The following is a 20,978-nucleotide window of genomic DNA, read 5'->3' on the forward strand; positions in this document are numbered from 1 at the left end:
TTGATGCTCATCAGGCTGGAAAAGGTTACAAAACCATCTCTAAAGAGTTTGGACTCCACCAATCCACAGTCAGACAGATTGTGTACAATTGGAGGAAATTCAAGACCATTGTTACCCTCCCCAGGAGTGGTCGACCAACAAAGATCACTCCGAGAGCAAGGCGTGTAATAGTCGGCGAGGTCACAAAGTACCCCAGGGTAACTTCTAAGCAACTGAAGGCCTCTCTCACATTGGCTAATATTAATGTTCATGAGTCCACCATCAGGAGAACACTGAACAACAATGGTGTGCATGGCAGGTTTGCAAGGAGAAAGCCACTGCTCTCCAAAAAGAACATTGCTGCTCATCTGCAGTTTGCTAAAGATCACGTGGACAAGCCAGAAGGCTATTGGAAAAATTTTTGTGGACAGATGAGACCAAAATAAAACTTTTTGGTTTAAATGAGAAGCATTATGTTTGGAGAAAGGAAAAGACTGCATTCCAGCATAAGAACCTTATCCCATCTGTGAAACATGGTGGTGGTAGTATCATGGTTTGGGCCTGTTTTGCTTCATCTGGGCCAGGATGGCTTGCCATCATTGATGGAACAATGAATTCTGAATTATACCAGCGAATTCTGAAGGAAAATGTCAGGACATCTGTCCATGAACTGAATCTCAAGAGAAGGTGGGTCATGCAGTAAGACAATAACCCTAAGCACACAAGTCATTCTACCAAAGAATGGTTAAAGAAGAATAAAGTTAATGTTTTAGAATGGCCAAGTCAAAGTCCTGACCTTAATCCAATGGAAATGTTGTGGAAGGGCCTGAAGCGAGCAGTTCATGTGAGGAAACCCACCAACATCCCAGAGTTGAAGCTGTTCTGTACGGAGGAATGGGCTAAAATTCCTCCAGGCCGGTGTGCAGGACTGATCAACAGTTACCGGAAACGTTTAGTTGCAGTGATTGCTGCACAAGGGGGTCACACCAGATACTGAAACCAAGGTTCACATACTTTTGCTACTCACAGATATGTAATATTGGATCATTTTCCTCAATAAATAAATGACCAAGTATAATATTTTTTGTCTCATTTGTTTAACTGGGTTCTCTTTATCTACTTTTAGGGCTTGTGTGAAAATCTGATGATGTTTTAGTTTATATTTATGCGGAAATATAGAAAATTCTAAAGGGTTCACAAACTTTCAAGCACCACTGTAAATCAGAATTTCCTTCCCGTGGGTGGTCGCAAGCCAAGGTGGGCGAGGCCATGAATACTAATTTATGAAGTGACGCAAGTTCGTATGGCTTTTTCAGATCCGCTCGTTTTTTCCGACTATTTTCTTTCATAAGCTAATACAGGGAATGGGAGTAGAATTACGTTTCACATGCAGCATGCATATGCAACTTGGAGTGAACTATGGTACCGTATTTCAAAAAGAGCCAATGTTAAACGTTTTTGGTGGAAGGGCACCTTTAACACATGGGAGTCAGAGGTGGTAACAGTGGCCATTCTATCTAGACTAAAAATTATACTAACACTAACATACAGGTAACATGAAAATTAAAAAAAAAACACTTGAGACATATGATCAGTTTGTGAACACACAGTTGTGGTCTCAGTTAAAAATAAATAAATAAATAAATAAATAAATAAATATAGTGTGTGTGTGTGTATTAGAAATGTGCTTGTATTATCATTTAAAGATTATGGCATCCTGTCAATTTAAAGCACTGGAACAGTGATTAAATACTGTATAGGACATTAAGGATCTCAGTGAGGCTTGTAAGCCTCAATGAACTGAAGCAGTATTGGAAAGAAGAGTGGGCCAAAATTTCTCCAAAATGATGTGAGAGACTGTTATCCCTTATCAAAAAGAAGTACTTCTAGTTCATTTTATTAAGTATACTTAAGTAAAGTTAAAGTATATTTCCTTAAGTATATTTTTGTGTACCAAGTATAGACCCCTTCGCAGTAAACGTCATTCATACGAAAGCGGAAATTGCGCGCGCAGCCTGGACCCAAAAAAGACTCAGAAATGCCTAGTTGTTATGTTTTCGGGTGTCAGAATCGTAGCAGTGATGGGGTTAAAATGTTCAGAATTCCAGCAGGATCTCACCCATTTAAAAAAAATCGCCGACGTCTATGGCTACAAGCCATCAAACGTGTAGACTGGGATGAAAGCACCATCAAAAATGCACGGGTTTGCAGCGCCCACTTCATCACAGGTAAGATCAGGCTATTTATTAAATCTTTCTTTTTTATTCTTTCTAGTCTTTGTTTATTGATGTAGCAAAATACTTTGGTAACGTTTGTCTGATTAGCTGGGTCATAGTTACACGATGTAATGAATATTGTTAGCATGTTAACTTAGCTTTGCATGCAATTTTGTTTGTAGGAGAGGTCTCGCTTGACTCAAGCAGTCCAGATTTTGTGCCATCATTATTTGTGTATGCCGAAAATCACAATTTTAAAGCAAGGATGGAAAGGTAAAATTGTGTGCCCTCACTCTAAATGCCAACTTACGTTGACTGCTCTAACCTAGCTCCCGCCCCGTTCAGTTTCATTTCTGCTCTCTGCCTCTCGCTTTTTACGCAGCTCTGATTTCTCTTAGCTGCACTCTTTACACTATCATTCCTTTCATGCCATTACCTCCTGCAAATTGCTGTTTAGTGTTGGTATTTGCTGTTGTAGCTAAAGCCACATTGCCATCACATCACTGGCATAATTTGATTAAAACAAAATGAATATGAATGTCCCATTGTTAATCAAGTTGTACATGCCCGCACATAACATAAGCATATGCGTCTAAAGACTTGTAGGCACGAAGTTTTTCGTGGGTGTACACTGAAGTCTTGTCAATAAGGTACGAGTATATATCTGGCCATTGTATACCAGGGAACTTACTAACATCATCCGTCCACTCTTTAATTAAATGCGGATCCGGTAGGCGATGTCCACTTGTTAGAGTTAACTTATTTATGTAGCATTCTCGATCTTGTAACGACAATTGTTTGGCATAATCTGACAGCTCATAATGCTGGTCTATGGGCAGCGCCATTGTTTCTGGGTCCAGGCTGCGCGCGCATCCTGGCAACGGTCGGTTTGTTTACAAACATGCGAAGGGGTCTATACTGATATCAATGTACTTACGTATACTTGTAAGTAAACTAATCTAATACTTCTTGGGACTAAATTGGCCCACTTTTAGTTTATAAAAAGTATACTTTAAGTCTAAGAGAAATAAACTTTGAGTATACAACTAGTATTTTTTATTTTGTACTGCAAGTTTACCACAAGTAAACTTGTATACTAATAGTTCTATACTTGTAGTCCACTCTTTAGTTTACAAAAGCATACTTCATAGTATACTGGAAATATACTATGAATTTACTTGTTTTATACTTCTAGTCCACTTTTTAGTTCACTAAAGTATACTTTATAGTATACTGGAAATATACTATTGGTTTACTCATTACACACTGCTAGTCCACTTTTTAGTTTATAAAAGTATACTTTTTATAGCATGTTGGAAATATACTATTAGTTACTGGTTATATACATCTAGTCCACTTTTTAGTTTTGAAGTATACTGCAATTACCCTTCTAGGTATACTATTAGTTTTCTAGCCCTAACCCTTACCTCATGCACACTACCACTAGACAACTTAAATGTTTTGAGCTGACCACAAACTTATGGTACATGTAGGTTTAAAAGATGGGATTTAAAACACACTGCCATATATCACAAAGAAGCCAATATGTGTGTGTAGAAATAGTTTAAGGTGGGTGGAGCACAAAAGCACGGCAGGCCAGAACTGAGTTCTCACTAACTCTTTTATTTCGCTTTTCAGCGTCTTATATTTCACTCACACACACACACACACACACACACACACACACACACACACACACACACACAGAGCCCCCTTCCTCTGCTCTCCCTCTCCTCTTATAGGGCGCAGTCACTGGAGAAGACACACAAACACAGGTTAATTCCCATCAGGTGCAGTGATTCTGCCACTTACCTTCCCTGACTCCGTCTTCCATTCACAGACCAACGCTTGACCACGCCCCCGCTGCCACATACCCCCACCGCCCGACTCAGGCTGGGGAGCTGTCCGGCCTGCAGCTGACTCCCCCCCGATGGGAGAGGAAATCCGCCACGACCATCTGCGCCCCCGGCCTGTGGACCACCTCGAACTTAAATGGCTGGAGTGCCAGATACCAACGGGTGATCCGCGCGTTGGCATCCTTCATGCAGTGGAGCCACTGCAGGGGCGCGTGGTCCGAACAGAGGGTGAAAGGACACCTCAGCAGATAGTAGCAGAGGGCGAGGACTGCCCACTTGATGGCGAGGCATTCCTTTTCTATTGTGCTGTACCTGCCCTCGCGCACCGACAGCTGATGTACAGCACTGGATCGTCCTCCCCCTCCACCTCCTGGGACAGAACAGCCCCCAGCCCTCTGTCTGACATGTCCATCTTCAAAACAAAGGGGAGAAAAAAGTCAGGGGAGTATAACAGTGGCCCCCCACACAGTGCAGCTTTTACCTCAGAGAAAGCCTGCTGGCATTGCTCCGTCCACTGGACCAGATCTGGTGCCCCCTTTTTATTGAGATCAGTCAGCGGGCTGGTGACATCCGAATAATTAGGTATAAACCTACGATAGTAGCCAGCCAGCCCCAGGAACTGTCTCACCCCCTTTTTGGCCGCAATCACTGCTGTCTTATTGATTTGGGGACACACCTGCCCATTGCCCAAGTGGAAGCCCAGATACCATACTTCCATCTGCCCAATCGCACACTTCTTCAGGTTGGCTGTGAGACCTGCTCGCCTCAGCGACCTAAGGATGGCCCTTAGGTATTCTAAGTGCCGCGGCCAGTCATTACTATAAATAATGATGTCATCCAAGTATGCGGCCGTGTAGGTGGTGTGGGGGTGGAGGACCCTATCCATAAGCTGCTGGAACGTAGCAGGCGCCCCAAACAACCCAAAAGGAAGTGTGATGAACTGGTGTAAACCAAACGGTGTGGAAAAGGCCGTTTTCTCTCGGGATAGCGGAGTCAAGGGTATCTGCCAATGTCCCTTTGTCAAATCCAGTGTCGAATAAAAACGAGCCGTGCCTAGTCAATCGAACAACTCATCAGTACGAGTTGCATTGGGTACGCATCGAATTTAGACACTGCGTTGACTTTTCTATAGTCCACACAGAACCGGACCGACCCGTCGGCCTTGGGAACCAAGACCACCGGGCTACTCCAGTCACTGTGGGACTCCTCAATGATGCCCATTTCGAGCATGGCCTCAAGTTCTTCCTGAACCACCTTTTTTTTGTGTTCGGGCAGTCTGTAAGGGCGGCTGCGTACTACTACCCCTGGGGGCGTCTCAGTGTGGTGTTCTATGAGGTGGGTGCAGCCGGGCAGGGGCGAGAACACGTCAGAAAATTCTGTCTGCAACTGGGCAACCTCCATGAGTTGGGTCGGGGAGAGGTGGTCTCCACAGGGGACCGGAGCGGTGGGCAATGTCAATTTTCCTTTTTGAACCTCCGGCCCCAGCTCCGCCTTCTCTGGAACCACCAACACCAATGCCACAGGGAAATCCTCGTTCCAAAGTTTTAAAAGATTGAGGTGATAAATCTGTAATGCCCCACCCCTGTCCATTCGCCTCACCTCATAGTCGACAACCCCGACTCGCCGTGTGACCTCAAAGGGTCCTTGCCACCTGGTGATCAATGTGGAGCTCGACGTGGGCAACAACACGAGTACTTTATCTCCCGGTGTGAATTCCCTAAGGCGCATGCCCCTGTCGTACAGATGGACTTGACGTTCTTGGGCCTGCCACAAATTCTCCTGGGTTAGGTGCGTGAGTGTGTGGAGTTTGGCGCGCAGTTTGATAACATATTGAATTTCATTTTTACTTGTTGAAGGTCCCTCCTCCCAATTTTCACGCAGCACATTTAGAATGCCACGCGGCTTACGCCCGTATAATAATTCAAACAGGGAGAACCCCATGGAGGCTTGCGGGACCTCTCACACTGTGAATAACAGGGGCTTGAGCAGGTCCCAGTTACGTGCGTCCTCACTTACAAGTTTCCGAATTACGTTCTCAAGGGTGCGGTTGAACCGTTCGACTAAGCCATCCGTTTGTAGGTGATAAATGCTGGTGTGGATAGGCTTAATTCCCAGTAACCCATACAGTTCGCACAGTGTGCGTGACATAAACGTAGTGCCTTGATCAGTCAGAATCTCTTTGGGGATTCCAACTTGGGAGATGATGCGGAAGAATGGTTCTGCAATACTACGTGCTGAGATATTGCGAAGAGGCACTGCTTCCAGATATCGCATTGCATAGTCCACCAGAACTAAAATAAAGCAATATCCTCGTGTTGACCGATCCAATGGCCCGACGAGATCCATCCAAATTCTTTTGAACGGGGTCTCGATTAATGGCAGAGGGCACAAAGGCGCTTTTGGAATGGCCGCGGGATTTACTAACTGGCATTCGCAGCACACCATACACCACCTATGGACATCACCGTGAATCCCTGGCCAATAGAACCAGGCCATTATTCAGGCTAGTGTCTTATCCTGCCCCAAATGTCCGGCCATGGGATTAAAGTGAGCTGCCTGGAATATAAATTCCTGGTGGCTCTTTGGGATTAAAAGCTGTGTTATCGGTTCCTTAGTCTGAGTGTCCTGTGTCACTTGGTATAACCTATCCTTAATAATGGAGAAATAGGGGAAGGATGGGGTGGCGTTTGGCTGGAGCATCTGACCATCGATTACTCTCACTTGGTCAAACGCATGCCGCAAAGTCTCGTCTCATGACTGCTCCAACGGGAAATCCGTGAGGGATTCTGGAAGTCGGGAGATGAATTGTTCCAGCACCACCAGATCGATGATTCCCTCGGCATCGCGTTTGTCGGCCCTCAGCCACCACCGGCAGACGTCCCAGAGTTGCTGGCCAAACGTGAACGGCCAGCCAACCTCCTCCAGGCGCAGTGCGCGGAAGCACTGCCGTTGCTGCTCCGGGGTGTGCCCCACGCGTTGGATGACGGCCCTGCGGAGGTCGGCGTAGACCAGCCGGTTGTTGGTGGGAAGCTGTAGTGCGGCAAGCTGCACCTCGCCTGTTAGCAGGGGGAGGAGGCACGCCATGCGCTGTTCCACCGGCCAACCCCACGCCTCTGCTGCCTGCTCAAAAAGAGCGAGGAAGGCTTCAGGGTCGTCATGTGGACCCATCTTCATTAGGGTGAGGTGGGGAGGGTCCGCGGTAGTGGTGGACCCCACCAAAGCGAGCAGGTGCCAGAACGCCTGGCGATCTTCCTGCTGTGCCAGCACCAGGGCTTCAAACTGTTGTTCCTGCTCCTTCTGCAGGGTGACCAGCGCCTGGTGCTGGCTCTGTTGGGCCATGGCGAGGGCATGGACCAGGTCCTTGAAGGGGGAGGACTCCATGAGGCTGTTCTCTTCTGTACTACATCCTGGGTTTTGGCACCTCTGTAGAAATTGTTTAAGGTGGGTGGAGCACAGAAGCACAGCAGGCCAGAACTGAGTTCTCACTAACTCTTTTATTTCACTTTTCAGCGTCTTATATTTCACTCACCCACACACACACACGCGCACACAAGTGTCCAGGTTGGGGAGAGCCCCCTTCCTCTGCTGTCCCTCTCCTCTTATAGGGTGTGGTCACTGGGAAAGACACACAAACACAGGTTAATTCCCATCAGGTGCAGTGATCCTGCCACTTACCTTCCCTGACTCCGCCCTCTATTCACAGACCGACGCTTGACCACATCCCCGCTGCCACAGTGTGAAAAAGAAGTATTTTATAGGCTACTATAACGGATAAGCACAACTACAGGGCAAGTACACTTAAGCATAGGGCACAAATATTTTAATACTTTATTAGACTTTTCTTAAGTATGTCTTGATCAAAAGTTTAAGTATAAGCTTAATTCACTTAGACTTTTCTATATACTTTTCCGTATAAGCCAAGTATACTTATGTATAACTTTATTCAGTATATCTCTAAGTAAATAAAAAGTAAACTGAAAGCATATTATCTTACTTTTTGTTTAAAAGAAGTATACTAGAAGCACACTTGAATAAACTTCTTTTTTGTAAGAGATATGCCTGCATAAACCGTTTACTTCAAGTTATTGTTGCTAAAGGTAGTTCTACATATTACTGAATTATATGGTGTAGTTATTTTTTTCTACCTAGTTTCTGAATGTTGGTTTCCTTTTATGAGGAAAAATGACTGCAAATTGAAATGTGTTTAGTGGTGTAGTGGTTGCACTGTTGCCTCACAGCAAGAAGGTTCTGGGTTTGAGCCCAGTGGCCAACGGGAGCCTTTCTGTGTGGAGTTTGCATGTTCTCCCTGTGTCTGCGTGGGTTTCCTCAGGGTGCTCCGGTTCCCCCAACAGTTCAAAGACCTGCAGGTTAGGCTAATTGGTGGCTCTAAATAGACTATGGAGCACTTGCATGTGACGTCACATCTGCTCCAGATTGTAGACAAACGGTATCTTGTCGGTTAAACGCCATATTTCCGCCGTCTTTCCGACACTGACTTTCATTATTTTTCGCCGAAATATTCAAATATTACCGTGCCACAATGCTGGAGAGTTGCATGGCATATAAATGCCACAACATGAGAGGTCAGAAAACGGGAAGTTAGTTTCATAGGCTGCCACGGGACCCTGACAGGCGCGCAAAATGGATTGCTGCTATCGGCCGGGCTGATCCAAACAACAAGAACAAGGCATGGGTACCGACTGGAAGGAACGATCACTGGCACCTGTGCAGTGACCATTTCATCTCAGGTTCGTCATGTATTTATTTCAGTATATCCATGTGGTTATTTGCAGCATAAATTTATGACTTGCTCTAATAAAAAATTCCGGGAAGTGGGAGCCTGAGAAAAGGGTTGGGGCGGGGTGGATTGGGTCTTTAGCGGTGTGGTACGAAAAAAAAACAGTAAAGAACTTATAAGAATTTACCACTGTCTTAGTAGTAAATCCTTATAAATATAAGGATAAATCCTTATAAGAGGGGCGGCACGGTGGTGTAGTGGTTAGCGCTGTCGCCTCACAGCAAGAAGGTCCTGGGTTCGAGCCCCGGGGCCGGCGAGGGCCTTTCTGTGTGGAGTTTGCATGTTCTCCCCGTGTCCGCGTGGGTTTCCTCTGGGTGCTCCGGTTTCCCCCAAAGACATGCAGGTTAGGTTAACTGGTGACTCTAAATTGACCGTAGGTGTGAATGGTTGTCTGTGTCTATGTGTCAGCCCTGTGATGACCTGGCGACTTGTCCAGGGTGTACCCTGCCTTTCGCCCGTAGTCAGCTGGGATAGGCTCCAGCTTGCCTGCGACCCTGTAGAAGGATAAAGCGGCTAGAGATAATGAGATGAGATGAGATGAGAAATCCTTATAAGGATTTATAAATAAATATATATGCCATGTATGATTCAACCATAATCGGCTGGTCAGTGCTATGCTAGATACTACTGATATATCTAGCATCAGTTCTAGTGCTCAATACTTAAGTGACTTACCCGTCTAATGAGGATTGTTATTTTCTTCTTTACAAGATGCCACATCTTAGGGCGGCTGACAAATCCTGAATTTCTGTAAAGATAACTGTCCAAAGATTTATAAGCACACAGTGCTTCACCACTGAACAGCGAGGGAAAGTTGATGAGGTAATTATACACGTCTGGGTATTCCACCTCCGGCAGTTCAATATCCACTGACACGGTCGTGAAAACTACATCCGGTAAGCCATAAGGGTCACTAATCTGTAGATCGTTTATTTTAGACATATATCTAATTATCTGTTCATTAGAAAAATGAGCCGTGTAGTCCGTCGGTTGAAATTGATCCATTCTGTACACGAGTGCAGCAGTATTCAGCTGTGTTGTTTGCCGACAAGATGGCGGCTGTTAACTTTCCGGTCACGTGACTGCAAGATCTCTATTGGTGTGAGTGTGAATGGTTGTTTGTCTCTGTGTCAGCCCTGCGATGACCTGGCAACTTATCCAGGGTGTACCCTGCCTCTCACCCATAGTCAGCTGGGATAGGCTCCAGCTTGCCTGCGATCCTGCACAGGAAAAGCGGTTATAGATAATGGGTGGAAGAAATGTGGGGGTTTTTTTTGTCACCTGAGGTTATTTGTTTGTCTACAGGAGTTGGTGAGGACCACACAATCGTTATCTACCATAGGTCCTGATAAATAAAAACATAGACTTGAAAGAGGGTGTACTTTCTTTTTCCCATGACTGCATAGGTTAAAAACTAATGAAATAAAATGGTTCTTATTCATCTTATATTTTGGACCACTAATGATAACCAACTATATCTCTACATTTTATATTGAGCTAAATGAGTGGAGTGGAGGTCTCGCTCATGCATTCTGCTAGATACATTCAGACAGGCCTAATCTGCTTTGGCAGCTAATAATGTTATTGCAGCTACATGAAGTGAGCACCAAGCATGTTCTGATCATCTCATTAATTCAAAACTTTTAAGAGATATTAAAGACTAAAAGATTAAAAGTTTAGGATTGCCAAAATCCCAATGTGGCTAACAGACAGAAGGTTACAGGTTAGAAAACCCTTTAGCATAGTAAGAGCAACAGTCATGCTAACAGCTCACTACAGTGCTCCATTAATACAGACTGTGCATAGTGGCTATTGAAAACTGAAAGATGTTGTAAACTTCACATTCCTCAAGAAAATAATTTAAAATCCTTCATCTCATGGTCTCACAACTGCAAATTTATAAACGTGGTTTATATAAATGGTTAAAATACCCCAGCAGTCAAAAACATAATTATAGACGGCATAGCACTCTTGAATAAAAACAAAGAAACAAACAAACAAAAAGTCATGATGTCATAAGTGATGCCATGAAAATGGCTGAATGGCTAATAAGCTAATTATGTAAAATAATTAATAACCTCTTTTTTCAATAATATACACATGATCCTTACAATTATGTATTTGGTGTAGTTAGTAGCTTTAGAACACATTGATACAACACTATATACTTTCTGAAAAAAAAATTACATTATACAAAAACTGTCATGACCATACAGGGTTAGTCAAAATGATGTTAACACTTAAATGGTAGAAACCATTTATTCACAAAACATACATCATATGTGCAAGATGATTTAAAGGACAGTCTCAACTTGTTTGCCATCGTGTTCAACACACAAAAAACAGCGAGCAACAGTACCATTTAATCTGTCACCCATGGCGTACGTCTATCTGCTGGAGAAAAATAATCCATTAGTGTTAACATAATTTTGACTAACTCTGTGTATATATAAACCAGTTATTCCATGAAATTGAGTTGTACATAAGCTATGTATAACAAGATTGAGTGAAATAATTGTTTTATTTTATCCACATTGACTGGATTTTGAGAAACAGAGCATTTTTATTTTAATTTTTTGCAAATTAAAAAAAAAACTTTATACAAAACATCCGACAAAATAATTTCCACTGAGAATGTAAACAAATCGGCAAAATGACAGTAGCAGTTTGTGAAAAATGCTATAATAATTCTTGAAAAAAAAAGATGCATTATTACCATCAAATACTTTTATTCCATATTTTGTTACGGTTTTTTTTTATTTTGGCATCTTCTTCGTTTTTTTTTTTTGTGATTGGCAAACCAACTTAAAGGTGTATTACCACCATCGACTGGGCTGGAGTGTGGAACAGGCGATATTGGGGGAACAAACAAACAAAAACTATATTCTTTTAGCTATTTCTGTTTCTTTTAAATACTTGATAATGTTTGAGGTTTTGTTTTCAAGTAGAGTTTTTATTTCATCCTCAGTTGGTTCAGCAAAACGCTCCACCATTTTGTTTTTCTCTACTCATAGTATATGAGCTGATATCTTGGTAGTAGATATGATTGCTCATATCCAGTGAATGTGGATAGAATAAATATAACATTGAAGAATCTTTTACACAGCTGTGTAGTGAGCTAACATAAAAATAACTCAAGCCAACTTTATAAACTCTTGCAACTTTTTAAAGCAATAAAAAACCAATCATTGCTCCTCTCCCTGACAGGATGTACAGTCTGTACATTTTTATCACCATGTCTCTCTGTGCTCTACTCAGAGAAGTGCAGACGCAATGATAAAATCTACATTATGCAGACAATAATGTGTAAATCGTGGGCATTTCCATTCTCACATTCAGTCTCATCCTCATTATCTCTCACCATTTCACTTTCTCTTTCACTCTAACTTTAACTCTCTCACTCCAGAAATAAACATTTGCCATGTGATATATCAGCAATATCAACCAGGGCAGATTTTACAAATAGATTACTAATTGACATGTGTAGATGTGGAATCAAGTCCTCTATGATAAGTGATATTATAGACAGCCTTTCGATTTCATAAAACTGGTGAAATTTATTTCCCTCTGAAATTTGGTCATTGTGATATATGTTTATTTCTGTAATATCTCACAAAATATCAGGCCATTCTGTGGCTGGGAAGGTATTTAATTTGAGGGAATTCCCTAGCAAATAATGTGCATGAAATCGCTTGCTTCATGCAGTCAAGTAGACAGAGGAAGTCCATGTGTGCATGCACAGGTTTACCTTTGACTGTGCACTGACCCAGTTACATCATTCTGTCACTAAACGAGCAGCTGATCACACCGAGGTGCTCGCTGACAGCCGATATTTATTAGTTTGGTCCCATGTTTCCTTTCCTTCACAACATAACGTCTTTTCTTCTTGGTTTACTTTACTGTAGTCGGTCTTTCACATTTCATTCGCACACTCACATCCTCTATTTTTCTCTCCTGTTTCAAATTTGTATCCCACAATTCCTTGCACAAATGGGGAAAGCCCACCACATGATGCATAATGTAGTATCTTGAATTGGGTTACGTTGAAGCAGGCAATAATAGTGGAGAATTTAGGGCCATGTGGCCCTAAATTAATTAATTATTCTATTCGGGGGGAAAAATAAATAAAATTGGAGGTCTGTGATTTGAATTCAGTAGGTTTCGGTCCACTAAACAAAAATAATTGGGTGTCAGGGAAAATTATTTTTATGATTTAAACTTGAAAAATCTGAAAGGCAGTCTACCTTTAATTGGTCAGGATCACTACATCATTACTGAACCTTGGCTCTGTAACCAGCCTGACATTTCTTCTGTAATCTAAAAATATCCATCAAATGTTTGCTTTAATCAGTATTTTTACTGAAATTGAAAATTGACCTTCCCTTTCTTTCTACTGCTTATACAGTTATATACAAGCACATTGAGTATGTAAAGGAAACAAGACTGCTTGAATAAAGTGTTATTATTATTATTATTATTATTATTATTATTATTAATGGAATATTGTTAGTGATTTTTGTATTTATGAATTTTTCCCAGGGGACCCCCCCCCAAAAAAAAGTGATCCATGTTAATAGTATTCGATTTTCTATTTTTTCTTTTAAATTATTATTATTGATGGTATAATCTTGGTATTCTTTGGTATGACAGTAAAAATCAATGGTATTAGCCCTTATCATTTCAACAACTCTGATATTCTGTTAGTTTACTGTTCTTACTGAAACAGAGAAGCAATGCTGGTGCATATTACCGGTAGGCCATTTTAAAATGACTTCCAACAAAATAAAGATTCCTAGGCATTTTGCATTAGATATGCTGTGATGCAGATAATTAGGTCTAAAGCTGTCTAGAGACAATGAGGGGCAAAATTGCTTTGCATTGGTGAAGCCATTGTTTTCCTGCAGTAAGAGCAATAGGGATTTAGGCAAAACTACCTTGGGTGTCATGTGCCACTTGAATTGTATGCATTTGTCATTGACTTTTCAAAGAGTTGCCAAAGGGATGACCCCAAGGGTTAAACTGAGGCAAGTGTAGTAGGGCAGGGAAATGGAAATAATAGTAGGGCATTTATATAATTAAATAAACAAATACATAAAAAAATACATACATACATACATACATACATACATACATACATACATACATACAGTTGTGGTCAGAAGTTTACATACAGTGACATGAATGTCATCTTGGATATGAATGTCATGGCAAGATTTGGGCTTTCAGTAATTTCTTTGAACTGCTCTTTTTCTGTGGCAGAATGTACAGCATACATCTTTAATTTTAAAAAACAGTAGAATTTGGTGCACAAGTTTTAATTTTCTTTGGGTTTTCTGAAATCAACATAGGGTCAAAATTATACACAGGGTCAAAAATATACATATAGCACACCTAATGTTTGGGTAAAATGTTTACCATGAACAAGCTTCTGGCAGGATTCTGGTTGGACATTTCATGACTCTTCATGGTAAGATTAGTAGAGGTCAATTAAATTTGTTTTTTTTTTTCTTGGCATGGACTCAACGTATAAGCACAGTTCATATGTTTTCAATAGGGTTGAAGTCAGGACTTGTTTTAAGCTTAATGTTAGCCTGCTTTATCCTCTACAACCAGCTCTGATGCATGTTTGGGTTCATTGTCCTGTTGTAACTCCCAAGTCGTGTTCAAGTTTCTGATGGTTTATGTTGAAGAATTCTGAGGTAGTCCTCCTTCTTCATTATTCCATCCATTTTGTGCAATGAACCAGTTCCACTGGCAGTAAAACAGCCCCAGAGCATGATGATCCTATCACCACCACCAGCTGGTACAGTGTCCCTCTGTACATGGTGGTCATTGTAGCCAAACAACTCAATCTTTGTCTCACCTGACCATACAACTATCCTCTAGAAGCCTTTTTCTTTGCCCGTGTGGTCAGCTTTAAACTTTAGTTAAGCTTGAAGGTGTCAATTTTGGAGCAGGGGGTTATTTCTTGGACAGCAGCCTCTTAGTCCATGGTGATCTGAACTGTAGACAGTGATCCATCAGCTTCCAGTTCATGGCAGGGCTGTGCCATGGTGGTTTCCAGGTTATTCCTGACCATCCAAAACAATTTCCTTTCAGCTGAGGGTGACAGTTTAAGTTTTCTTGAAGCAAAGTAGCTTGGCAAAGTGACTACACCTCACAATAACTTGCATACAATTGTTTGAACTGATCTTGGAATTTGCAGTTGTTTAGAAATGACTCCAAGAGACATTCTGGAGCTGTGTATATCTGTGATCCTCTTTCTCAGATCTGCACTGAGCTCCTTGGACTTTCCGATTGTATTGTGTGTTGGTCAATCCAATGAGTGCTGTAAACAAACCCTTTTTATGAAGGCACAGAGAAGCTGCCAGCTGTAGTTAATCATGATCACTGACAGGAAGTTAAGAGACCTCGGCCTTGACAAGATAAGAGACATTTTGGAAGTTTCAGCACCTCTGAATTAATAATCTAAGTGAGCGTATGTAAATTTTGACCCTGTATGTATAATTTTGACCCTGTGTTGATTTCAGAAAACCCAAAGAAAATTAAAACTTGTGCACCAAATTCTAGTGTTTTTTTTTTTTTTAAATTAAAGATGTACCAGTATGCTGTACAATCTGCCACAGAAAAAGAACAGTTCAAAGAAATTACTGAAAACCCAAATATTGCCATGACATTCATATCCAAGATGACATTCATGTCATTGTATGTAAACTTCTGACCACAACTGTACATACATACATACATACCTGTAATTCAGTTTCATATTGCTTCATTAATAAATTATTTCATTTCAAATTGCAAAAGGTTTCTGTAACACTTCCTGATGTGAGTGGAGCACAGAAGCATGGCAGGCGAGAGTTGATATTTATACGAATACTTTTATTTGGCCTTTTCAGCTAGCTTGCTTGCTTGCACTCACTCACTCACTCACTCACTCACTCACTCACTCACTCACTCACTCACTCACATGCATTGTGGTTGGGGAGAGAGCTCCCTTTCTCTGCTCTCTCCTTTTATGCTCCGTCCCTGTAAAACACACACACACACACACACACACACACACACACACACACACACACATTAACTGACAGCAGGTGGAATGACTTAGCCACTTACCTTCCCCGACCCCACCCTCCATTCACAGACTGCTGCTTGGCCACGCCCCCGCTGCCACAGTTTCCTTCAGTGAAGGCAGTTGTTAACCACTAACCATATACCATACTGTATTATATATTGGTCAGTATAACCAGAAGATATGTTTTGATGTGAAAAGTGACAATGGGGGCCTGGACACCACTTTGTACTGAGTAAAAGCACAATAATTTAGATAAAAACTTGTTTTCATCATATTTCTATGATATCCATGAGAACTCAGAGCTGCTGTTTCCACATGGTTGGCAGCAATTATAAAGAGTAGAGCACCCTTACCAAAATCCTGACTCGATAAACTGGATAAAAATTTGTGTCAGGCAAAGAGGAAAAATGGCACCCTGACCTCAGTGCAATTTTACTAATTGCCATTACACTGTTAGATAAAAACAAACCAAAGGTAACACTTGATATAATCCACTGTAACACAACAAATGTTCAACAAACCATCTGTCAACCACCTGTTAGACCACTTACCCCAACCAGGCTCTTAACTAATACTCAACAACGTGCCAAACATTTAGGGTTGTTGAAGTTTAATAGATAATCTCCTCCTCTTCTTCTTCTTTCGGCTGCTCCCGTTAGGGGTTGCCACAGTGGATCATCCTTCCCAAATTATGGTCCATGGCATAGGTTTTTACACTGGATGCCCTTCCTGATGCAACCTTCCCCAATCTATCTGGGCTTGGTACCAGCACTAAATATGCACTGGCTTGTGCAACCCCGGTGGCTGGGTATTTTACCTAATCTGAATGTCTTTGAACTGTGGGAGGAAACCGGAACACCCAGAGGAAACCCACACAGACATGGGGAGAACATGCAAATTCCATACAGAAAGGCTCTTATTGGTTACAAGGTTTGAACCCAGAACCTTCTTGCTGTGAGGCAACAGTGATAACCACTGCACCACCATGTCACTCATTTAGTAGATAATCTCTAACCACTAAAAATGGTTAGAATTACCCTTAGATGTTATAAATAACAATACTAGAATGGTGTAGAAATAAAGCACGCACATACAAAATGTGTAGATTGGTAGAGTGTAATAGTCGGTGAGGAAGGTTGTAGAAAGAAAGTATACACACAATTAATGTTAAAAGAAAGTAGAAACACAAAGTAATGTTTATGAAAGAATTTTTTCAGGTAAATTTGTCAAGTCTTTATGTCCACTCTGACAACCTGAACAACCAATACAAAGGAGAAAAACAACACTTCTGAAGCTTCTAAATGATCGAGGTAAGCTAAACATTTTAAAAGAAAGTGGTCAAGCCCATCTTATCATGGCATGACATAGTTAGTTGTTTTAGCATGTGCATTTATAAAACTAGTGTGCATTTCATAAATCAAATTAAACTAGAGAAACTGCTGGTCAGTTAATCTAGAGTAAGGGCACTGTAAAAAATGTTAGACTAACCCAACTGCTCTGTTACAAATATTGGATAGTTTAGTTGGATTATTTGTCTCATTATTGGGTTAATTTGGTAACAACCCAACATGTTGGTTTAGATATTCTGGACTCATAATAGCATTTTAAATTGTAACGATCTAGCTTGTGACAAAATCTACTGATTTGATTTGATATCCATTTGACATCCTTTTGCTACATCCATTGAGATATAAAATGCATCATGTAGTTGGCTGATTTCAGGTAATGTTACATAAAATGAACAGATGTTATTTTGTTAGATTATTTGTTCCATTAATGTTATTATTAACTTCTTTAGTGCATAACCCTGCAGGTGTTACCTAACTGAAATAAAATTTCATCCATAACCGCTTATTCTGTGCAGGGTCACGGGCAAGCTAGATCCTATCCCAGCTGACTATGGGTGAGAGGTGGTGTACACCTTGGACAAGTTGCCAGGTCATCGCAGGGCTGATACATAGAGACAAACAACCATTCACACTCACACCTACAGTCAATTTAGAGCCACCAATTAGCCTAAATTGGTAAGGTTTAGACTAGACTGTGGGGGAAACCGGAGCACCCAGAGGAATCCCACGCAGACATGGGGATAACATGCAAACTCCACACAGAAAGGCCCCCATCTGCCACTGGGCTCGAACCCAGAACCTTCTTGCTGTGAGGTAGTGCTAACCACTACACCACCGTGCTGCCAATAAAATTTCAAATGAGTGCATTTTTGCAACCTTTTCTGATAGTTACCATTACTTGCTGTTCGGATATGATGTTACTCATGATGGAACACTCAGTGAGGTTACGCTAGCTGCATTCTGTGGATACAAACCACATGTAAGCTCATAGTTACATTTATAGTTAAGTTTGTGATAGTTTATGAACACATCCATGCAGTCTTGACTGCTGCTCTCTGCACAGTCTCTGTGCAGTAAAGCATAGAATTACATGTGTGTGTGTGACTACAAATTGCAGCATGCAATTGAATATTAAGTGGGTGGCACGGTACTGTAGTCATTAGCACTGTCACCTCACAGCAAGAAGGTTCCAGGTTTGAACCCCATGGCCAACAGGGGCCTTTCTGTGTGGATTTTGCATGTTCTCCCTATTTTCTGCGTGGGCTCCATCCAGGTACTCTGGTTTCCCTTACAGTTCAAAGACTTGCAAAAATACCCTACTTAGTAAACATACTTAGTGCTGGTCCCAAGTCCGGATAGATAGGAAGGGCATCCAGTGTAAAACCTATGCCAAATCAAATATGTGGCACAGATCTGCTGTGGTGACTCCCAATGGGAGCAGCTGGAAGAAGGAGAATTGAATATTAAGTATTGTAAAACATAGTGTATTTTAAGATAATAATACTATTACTACTACTACTATGACGACAATGACTACTACTATTTTAAAAAAAAACAAAGTGGCGCAGTGGTTACACTGTTGAATCACAGAAGGAAGGTTCTGGAGTTGAACCTTATGGCTGACTCTTAATGTTAACATTACTGCTATGGTGTTAGTTGCTGTCTAGCTTTGTTGGCTTGCTTGCCACCCAAGTTTGCATCATTTAGTGTCAAAGGCATCCAAGTTTTGTAAAGTTAATTTAGTTGACTATGTCCAATAGCATCCCCCAGCATTAGATATGTCAGTGTTACTATGGATCTGGTTACATTAGCTTAGCATGCTACTATTCCAAGTTATGTGCAATACTTTGCAAAGATTGACTTGCAGTGCAGCAAAAAATGTCTGAGCATGCATGTTTACTTCAAGACATAAGTAATGATCTGTCTCACAGCTAACAGGAAAACAATGACAAACTGATGGCAGAGTGTACATCCCTACCAATGTTATTTATGAAAGATTGCAACATAGGCTGTAACCTTATCTGTGTTATCCCTGTCTCACTGAGATCTGTAGTTTTTCCCAGATGACAAAAGTAATCTAACTTCAGTCCTGTCTCAGGCAAGCATACAAATAAATAAGTTAATCTCATGCCAAAACGTTTGGTCTGTCTTTATCAATCTTGCATCAAATAAACCTTGAAAGCTTGCAACTTTGTAAACCAATCTCAGCTAGCTTGTAGTACATTATACTGCCCAATGTATATTATGTGAAATATGTGCCTATATCATGTCGATTACACATACGCCACATTCATATGCTTAGCAAACAATGTATAGTACATGGCCTGAAAATTCAAACATGGTATTTCAGCAAAACTAAAACCTTCTGTTATTCTTTTTATGTTAATGTTCATCTTTGATGTCACAATAAATAAAACTATGTGGTCATATTTGTGGGCAGCACGGTGGTGTAGTGGTTAGTGCTGTTGCCTCACAGCAAGAAGGTCCGGGTTCAAGCCCCGTGGCCGGCGAGGGCCTTTCTGTGTGGAGTTTGCATGTTCTCCCCGTGTCCACGTGGGTTTCCTCCGGGTGCTCCGGTTTCCCCCACAGTCCAAAGACATGCAGGTTAGGTTAACTGTTGACTCTAAATTGACCGTAGGTGTGAATGGTTGTCTGTGTCTATGTGTCAGCCCTGTGATGACCTGGCGACTTGTCCAGGGTGTACCCCGCCTCTCACCCGTAGTCAGCTGGGATAGGTCCAGCTTGCCTGCGACCCTGTAGAACAGGATAAAGTGGCTAGAGGTAATGAGATGAGATGAGTCATATTTGTGTAAAATCCTGTAAGATTACTCTACCTTGTTAGTCAACACAGTTCTTTAGCTTCTGCTGTTCCATACCCTTCAACTTGCACACAAATGCATGTGCACAGCTGTCTATGACGGGAGCTCAAAGCACGATTTCTGTTTAAGGCAATGTTGTAAAAGTGAATTATACTCCGCAAAAAGTAACAATTCTCACATAATGGGGCTTTAAAACAATTGAGGAAATGTTAGGAAGGTACTATATCATCCCTTAATTGGGTTAATAGTTAGGCTGTCTTTGACCCAACATTTTTATTTTTGCGTGTGCCTAACTATACCAAATTATAACCAATATTTTAAATTTGACTTTCTTACAGTAGGTCAAGCTGGGAAGGTGGTGGATGTGTCCAATAGTAATACCACCCTTGGAGAGGGATGGATGGAGAGGGAAAGAGACAGAGAGAGAGAGAAATCAAATAAAATGTACCACATTAGTCATTATCCTTCTACCTTGTTGCCAAAACACCTCCCTCCAGGGCAGAGCAACCTAAATCACAGCTCATCATGCTACTGATATTTTCTACTCTATAAAGCTCTGAATTTTTTTTTTAACTGAAATGTTTTTATTTTGCACTTCCACACTGACTAGTATATAAACGCATTAGAACATTCATTTCTACCAAACCTGTCCACTGGTTGTGATTGTGTAGGTTCTGAGCCTTGTTATCTCCTAATCATTATTGCTATGCTTTATCCCTTGGCCATTGTCTTGGTATGTTCTTTAGGTTATCCTTTGGGCTGTTTGCATAGGGTTCCCCCCTTTTCCTTTCTGTGTTGACTACTTCCTGTTTGGACTTTGTATTAAAGTTCCTCTGTGCATAGATTCTCTCTCTCTCTCTCTCTCTCTCTACATTACACATGA

General features: G+C 41.5%; 1 long non-coding RNA gene across 4 annotated transcripts in view; it reads right to left on the reverse strand.

Moving 5' to 3' along the window:
- Nucleotides 1–4,217: 4,217 nt before the first annotated feature.
- Nucleotides 4,218–20,978, reverse strand: part of LOC132884469 (uncharacterized) — a 123,443-nt gene continuing 106,682 nt past the window's right edge. For 2 of the 4 annotated variants that reach the window (XR_009654461.1, XR_009654464.1), the window contains exons 3-4: nt 15,820–15,878; nt 11,112–11,243 (exon numbers count right to left, since the gene is read on the reverse strand). This is a non-coding gene — a long non-coding RNA (uncharacterized LOC132884469). Of the gene's footprint in view, nt 4,464–7,580; nt 7,667–11,111; nt 11,244–15,819; nt 15,879–20,978 lie in introns of those variants that run through there. The other 2 variants (XR_009654462.1, XR_009654463.1) reach the window with 2 other exon arrangements.

The sequence above is a fragment of the Neoarius graeffei genome, chromosome 4 (genome assembly GCF_027579695.1).
Source record: "Neoarius graeffei isolate fNeoGra1 chromosome 4, fNeoGra1.pri, whole genome shotgun sequence".
In the NCBI taxonomy this organism is placed as follows: Eukaryota; Metazoa; Chordata; class Actinopteri; order Siluriformes; family Ariidae; genus Neoarius; species Neoarius graeffei.